Below are 7,628 nucleotides of genomic sequence, written 5' to 3' on the forward strand. Positions count from 1 at the left end.
CTGCAAATACAAATGACTATACATTCTTATAATCTCCCCTGCTGTGAGTTTTAAGTCACAAACATTCATGCATTTAAAGAAAACTCATTCAAAAAAGCAAAGATGAAGCAAATGTAGAAACAAAACTCAAGTTGGGGTTTAAATTTGTGAGTAAAGACAGTTTTCCTGGTACAAAATGGATGTGCTGAACTAGAATTTGGTTTTCCCAATCTATTCTTCAAGTCATTTGATTAAATGAGGAATATCAACTGTGTGTCTGTTCCACTGAAGCTAAGCGCCCTCAATCAGCCATGTGCACAATGGGCAGAATCAGGTGCAGCCTCTAAACAGCGCTCACCCAGCTGCCCAGCTGTCTGGAGCGCGGCCATATTTGTCGGTTGTGGGGAGAAAGAGCTGCTGCCACCAGGGTGTGAAATCCCTGATCTGATGATGGGAGTCATCCCCCTGACAGAGCGGCATGCAGCGACAGCGGAGGCTGAGGACGAGTCTGTTGAAATATGGGCCTGTCAGCGGGGAGAGGGGCTCAGCACAGAGGCGCAGGGCCACAGCTCCCCGTGGTTGACTTCATCATTGACACTCCCCATGGAGCCAGCAGAGGAGTGGGGGGGGGGGGGGGGGGGGGGGGGGTATGAGTAATAGGGGGGATTTCAGCAGTCCAGATTATGGCTGGAAATCTTCCTTGTCTGCAGAAACTGTTCTCATTTAACTCACTGGCTTTGAAATCTAAATATCACCTATTTGGTTTCTGATTTGTGAGAATTTCTTTCCACGTTCTTGTGCACAAGACAACAAGCAGATGCAGATTGAACTTCCCCTAAAGCTGATGAGTGAGCTAACTATGGTGGAAGAAAGAGACTTGTAGTCTCTGCATCAGATGGTTGACTGGGTCTTTTATTCAACACAGTCCAATAAAAATCATGTTTTTGGTGTTTTTAACATGTTCCCTGTGGCATTTCTCTCATGATAGAGAATAAACATACATGAAAATTAAGCTTAAAACTAAGCCTATTTACTCAGAAATTGTGTTTCTGAGTATTTCTTTATTGAATAGTTATGAATATGGAGCTGTGAGCTCCTCATCAACCAACCAAAGTTGCAGTTTTGCAGAAACTATGTCCTAGAAAACGAGACAGGTTTTTTTGGCTTTGGCTAAAAACAATATTATCATAATTAAAAGACCACTGGGAACACTTTTTCAATAGATCTAAAGAGGATTAGAGTTGGACTTTGAGGCAGGTGCATCCTAAAATGTCACACCCAAACAAGCCTGACCCTTAAAGTGTAATATGAATGTTTCGTCTAACGTGGATACAGACATATATATCTATATGGAGGAGTCAGCACTGTGTGCTGACTGAGCTATTATGAAAACAAATGAGGCGGTGACTGCAGCTGCATGCAAATCATTTTCTTTTTTTCTTTGGCCAATCAATTTCTCCCTGCCTCTTTTTCTGCACTAGAAAACCAGCCTTCCCTCTTACCGATCCGTGTTTATCCCTGCGGAAATGAAGATTTCTTTACATCTTTGTTCATTTAGTTTTGTTGCATGAGCTAAAGCCAGAAGATGAATTACCTGTGACCTTGATATTGTGCCACAGAATCTCTTTACAGTTGGCTCTGCAGAAATTACCCTCCGTCTGGAGGTGTTTTTCTTTTTCTTTCCTTTTGGAAATGCACAATCCAGCCCCTGTTCTCCATTTCCAGTTTATTCAGTTTCGCTGAAGTTGGGAAATTACATTGAAAGTCAAATCCTGAAGTGATCCAGTTGTAAACCAAAGTGTTTTAAAAGTAATGAATAAAAAATATATATGTATTTTTTTTCTTTTTCAAATTGCTTTAATAAACAATGCTATCTACGGTAAAATAGACCATTTTCTTTGGTTGGAGCTATCCATCTAAAAATCCATCCATCCACCCATCCTGTACTTTAGCCCACCCAGACCCTGGTTGCAGGGGCAGCAGTCTGAGCACATAAACTTCTTCCAGTTCTGTTATGTGGGGGAATGAGGGAAGCACCCAGGCACAGAGAGGAGGATTCCAGGGGAACAGGATCTTTAATACTCAAAAAACTAAACAAAACTACAAACCAAAAACCACTGCTGTAGGCAGGCAAACTCAAAACAGGTGATATACATGAAACAGGGGGGACAACATAATAACAGCAGCACAGGAGGTAGGGAAGGACAGGACTTAAATACATTCAGAACAGACAAGACACAGGTGGAAACAATGAGGGCAGATGGGGACCAAAAGTAAAACTCGAAACAAAAACGTAACAGGAAACCTTTCAAAATAAACCAGGAAGTGAACTCAAAACATGAAGAAAAAAAAGAAAACTAGAAAACAAAAGTAAAGAAACTAAAACCATGACTGTTCTGCTGGTTGGATCCAAAAGCACTTCCAGGCCAGCCAGGAAACACAAGGACCTCCCCAGGGAGGTGTTTAGGAGGCATCTGACAGAGATACTGAAGCCACCTCGGCTAACTTTTCTTGAAGTGGAGGAGTTGCTGGGGGAGTGCCCAGCCACCCTGTGGCAGAAACTCATGACCATATGTGAGGGTAGTGATATAGATTGTGGAACAGATACCAAGTGACATTTCAAACACAAACTTCACTTATTTGTAAAGCGCCTTTCATATTTGCAGCGATGCCTGTGTCTGCATCTGAATCTGAAAGAAAACTAACGCCTGATTCTCTGTGGTCCGTCTGGAGTGCATGGGGAGTCCTTTTCATGTCTGTCATTTAGTTTACATGGCCTCCGTTGTGTCTCCAGTCCATCATCCCTCCCCCTGGCTTCCAGAGGAGTGGTGGTGACAGAAGAAATTGAAATAAAAAACATTTTACCATCAACTTCCATAACTTTGGTAATCGGGGCCCATACACTCTCCTTCCTCACTAAGTACTTGTAAAATACGTGTTTTGTGTCAGAAACGATATATTTTTGTACTTTATTAATCCATGGCAAAAATGAAGAATGAAGGAATAAAAAGGTTCTGGGTTGAGTACTTTCACCCATTTGTCTATGAAAAAGTCACAGATTGTCTTCTGGTAAAATTCGAACATAAATGCCAATGGGTGGAGAGTATTATAGCTCACAGTTTTCTTCTTTTTATTAACCTTTTTGGGCTGCTTTCACCACAGTTGTCTGGCTTTGATCAGCCTCAACATCATTTTTCCTTACAGACCTAATCCAAAGTCAATTCAGGTTGGATTAAGTAATGACAGGCAACCTCCAACTTTTAGGACGTTTTTTCCTGATCTCTTTCCATTCCCGACATCATCAGCATTGCACCCGTGGCTTCCAGTCCTGTGGGTGTTTTGTGTATTCAATGACGTCTCACCACTGAAAGTGCTGGAAGATCTAATCAGTCTCGCTCCACTTCACTCGATCCGTTTCCTCAATTAGTTTGCAAACTTGCAGCTGCAGAACACTCGCTGCTTTGACATGGGTTTCCTAATGAAGTCTGTGTGGCCAGCAATTGAGGAAAACTTTATCTCGGGATGTGATTAGAGTTGTTTTTTTTTAACAGATCTATTTATAGCCAGACATCACAAGTTGACATGCTACTCAATCAACTTACAAGTTTCTTCTTTAAGTTTTCTGATCACCTGTTAACCAGGTCCAAACATGTTTGAAATGCTCATGCACTGCCTGACATGGAACCTGTCCCTCATCAGAGTTGAGGAATTCTGAATTGTTAATGTCACCTCCACCCTTAAATGTCTTGGATCTAGATGCAAACATCCTGGTAGGTGATCAGCATAATCTGTTTTTACAGAATCTGCCAGGCAGCTGTATTCCTCTTTCTCCTGCTGCCAGCTGTGACATCATGTCCCTCCGCTCTTCTCTTGCTCTAGTTTCTTAAAACTATCAGTGCTATTGCATCATGCGCTCTGTGTATAATCCACATCTCAGTGATTTAGTGTCTGTCTGCTGGGCTTTGCTCTTCACAGCCCTCAGAGTATCCTCTGAGTATTTTTATGTGCTCTGCTTGGATCTCACACTGTTTGGATTCACTTGGGAAGCATCCCCTAGCACATTTTGAATAATCACGATTGCATATTTGTTTGCTCCTTAATCATTTATGCATATGCAACTGAAGCACTCTGACAGCCATTATAGCCTCAGCTGTGGGGAGTATGCTGCGGCATGTGCTGGTCATTACAAATAACAAGAATGCAGAGCGGGGAAATTTACTGCCTACTGTCGACTGAGGAATACACAAATCCAGAAATGCTGCCTAAATAGTCGTTGCATAAAAATACAGTAAAAGCAAATTTAGAACTGTGCTACTGGAAAAAAAAGAAACAGAATGAAATAAAAATACAAAACAGAGCACTTGTAACAATAATTTGCAGCACATTTGCAGAAAAGATTAATTTTGTGGAGAAAGCTGCACTGGGTTGAGCCTTCTGAACAAATATTTTTTAACCCAAAAGCAGTGGACCCACAGAGCGTGTGGATAGACCGACTAATAAAGATATCAATAAAACAGGATAAGTTGAATTCTCTCTGTTTTGTGGCTTGTTTTCCCCCTGTCAGCAGGGGGGGGTTATGAGTCCAACACCACGGGTTCCCGATAGAACCTGGCCCCAGCAGGAGAGTCTGTGCCACACTGGGAGAGGGTTTTCCTGCAGCCCTGTTGAAATCTCACCAAACCACATCCAGCTAACCTGTTCCTGAGGGGATTGCCAGGGCCACACTTCTTTGTGTGCTCGGTCCCAAAGGAGGGTCACCAGGACTGCTCCCCTTTATGTTTCCTGTCCCTGGGGGGAGTCGTTGGAACTGCTCATCTGCCTGCCTGTTCCTGAGGAGGAGTTCTCCATGTTAATTTCTTACTGTTGGGCTGTAAGACCCGGACTATTTTCTTGATTTACTTTTGATCAAGCCGTCCTACAGGTTCCGCCCAATTGTTTTGATGTGTTATAGCAGGGCTGGCCAACCCTGGTCCTTAAGACCCTCAACCCTGCCTGTTTTCCAGTCCTCCTTGACCAGCTTGCTGCTGATTTGCTGACTCAGGTGATTCCTCATCCTGATTGACTGAACACACCTGATTTAGGTGGTCAGCATCAAGCAGTCCAGATAGAGCTAAAAAACAGGCCAGGTAAATGGTATACACTTAGCGTTTCTACCTTCCTACAAGGCCTAAAACGCTTTACACACAAAAATGTTTCATAAAGTGTACACATTGTATTCTCTGTAAGATTTAAAAATGTTCATCTTCCATTTGTTCTTGATTTAAAAATGACCAACAGTTTCAGAATCTTTGGGTTATTTGATTGATCTATAGGTTGCTATAATGCAATGCGCCTTTAAAACATGGTCTTAAGGTCAACATCTGAGATCTCCATGTTTTTTACTTTGATTTTCCAACTCTTTCTCAAACTCTTACCCCACTCTCTTAAATCTTTATTATTTTATTTCATTCTGGAAAATTAAAGAGAGTGCTGAGCAGAAGGGGTGTGTGTGTGTGCACAGGTGCTTGTTTCCGCTTTTCTTTTGCTGAAAATCAGAAATACGTCTGTCCTGCTGTCATGATCCTGCCTCCTGTCTTCACCTGTGAGGAGCTGACAGGTAATCTTTATAATGACTGCCTTTTTAAGCAGCCTCTGCCCAGAGTATCTGTGCCAGAAAGTCATCTGCAGCCAGAGACTCTCCAGCCACGTGCCCATGATGTCTGGTTTTTGTCTGTTTCCTGGCTTTGGATTTTCTCACTTCTTGTTCCTGGACCTGAGTTTGCCTGCCACTTTCCTTTGCCTCCGACAATTTTTTAAGTGAAGCAGTTTCCAGTTTTCTGTGGATTCTTGAATGCATCTCTTATTAGATTGAGAGCCGCCGGTTTACCTAAGTTTTAGCTGTACATCGCGTCCTGCTCAGATTTTCCTGCTGTGACTCTTCCTCCAGTCACTCCTCGTCACTGCTATCCAGAAGTGTCTATCTGTCCTCCCCTACCTGTGTGCCTGATGCCCCCTAGATTAAGGACAGGTTGTGCTGTGCCTATCAGACTCAAAGACCTCTTAATAAACTCTTTTCTTGTGAACTCTGAGCAGTGTGCTTTCTGGGATCCATTTCTCTCAACCTGACACCTGCCGCTTAGAAAGAGAAGAACCCCTCGTCTCAGATTCATCACAGTTATGAGCTATACAAGTTTGTCTTGACAGCCATCACAGAACAGAAGCACTGACTCATCAGGGAGTGCTGCACTGTCATGAAGCCACTTACAGTGGCCTTGGAAATTCTTTGAGAAGACAACTGTTTCCAAGGCACCCTTCTACTCACAATGTAAGCTTTGATGTCCAAAACCCTGCCTCTATAAAGTGGCTTACAAATATCAGTATCTTATTCATCATAGTGACTAATAACTCATAAAACCTTACTGAGGGAAACTTTAATTGTTTATATTTTAGATGTTTAGAATTCTGCCAAAATTTTACAAAAAAACAGTGTACACAACTTTACTTTAAACTGCAGACAGGCCAAACCTATACGCAATAAGACAACTAAAAGCAATATTTTATTCTTCTCACATTTAGTATTTTGCTATCAAGAATGTGTGGCTTTGATATGCAAATGTTTTGTTGCATGTTCAAAAAAGTAATGTAACATTTAGTTTGGACCATGCTCACAAGAACTGACCAAGAGGTGCAAATTATCAGACATGCTCTGTGTGGGATTTGCAATGTTTATTTTTAGACGATTGAAAGAAGATTTGCAAAGGTTCTGGAAAACAGTGATGCTGTTTATGCCTTTAAGACCTCATCAAAATTAAGCTACATTGTTTACACAGGATATGAAAAGCAAGGAAAGTGTCAGAAGATTTTCTCTAAACTCACAAGCAGGTACCAGAACACCAACATGCCATTCCAGCACAAACTAAGCAAATTATCAATTTATTTTTACCTTTGAGGATATAGCTGACAATTCACTTACTGTAGAAAATCAGATCACAGGTTATCTTAACCTAGAAGCAAAATGACTGGAGTTTATGACTTTGCTTTGATAAAGAACATCACCTACATCACCTCTGTAGAAAGACTGTTCAGCCTGCGAAAGCTTATTTTAATGCTAAGGTGCTGAAATCTCTAGTGGATGTTAGAAATGTATTTTAAAAAGATTAAAAAATAAATAATAAATATATTTCTTGAGCCTAAACTAAAAAATATGTATTTAAATGTGTTCTTATTTGTATTATTTTATTATTAATATTTGTATCTTCTCTTTTTTATATACAGATATATGTAAGGAACTTTTACTGAAAGTCATTGAGCTTCACGCTGGAGATGCTTTGGTGAGGCAGGACTTCCTTTCCCAATGTCTTTTTTGTCAAAAGAAGTCAAAAGCTTCTCCTGCAAAACCAACACTGTCTCCCAGTGACTAAACCTGCACTTTTATTTAGGTGTGAAAAACATGAAAACAACAAATGTTTGTTATGTTTTTCTTTGGCTTAAATATCTTGCTATCAGCTAATGATCAGAATCGGAACCGGGTCCCATGAGGAAGGTGTTTATGAAAGACATTTAATCAATTTCCACACTTTTTCTTTAAGCATTATTTATTATAGTGATGGGATTGCTATTCCATGCCGTCCTGAAATACAGGGAAAAAAGAAAAAAAGAAAGCCTCTTGT

This window comes from Oryzias latipes, chromosome 3 (genome assembly GCF_053564925.1).
Source record: "Oryzias latipes strain Hd-rR chromosome 3, Olatipes_Hd-rR_3.1".
NCBI classification, from domain to species: Eukaryota; Metazoa; Chordata; class Actinopteri; order Beloniformes; family Adrianichthyidae; genus Oryzias; species Oryzias latipes.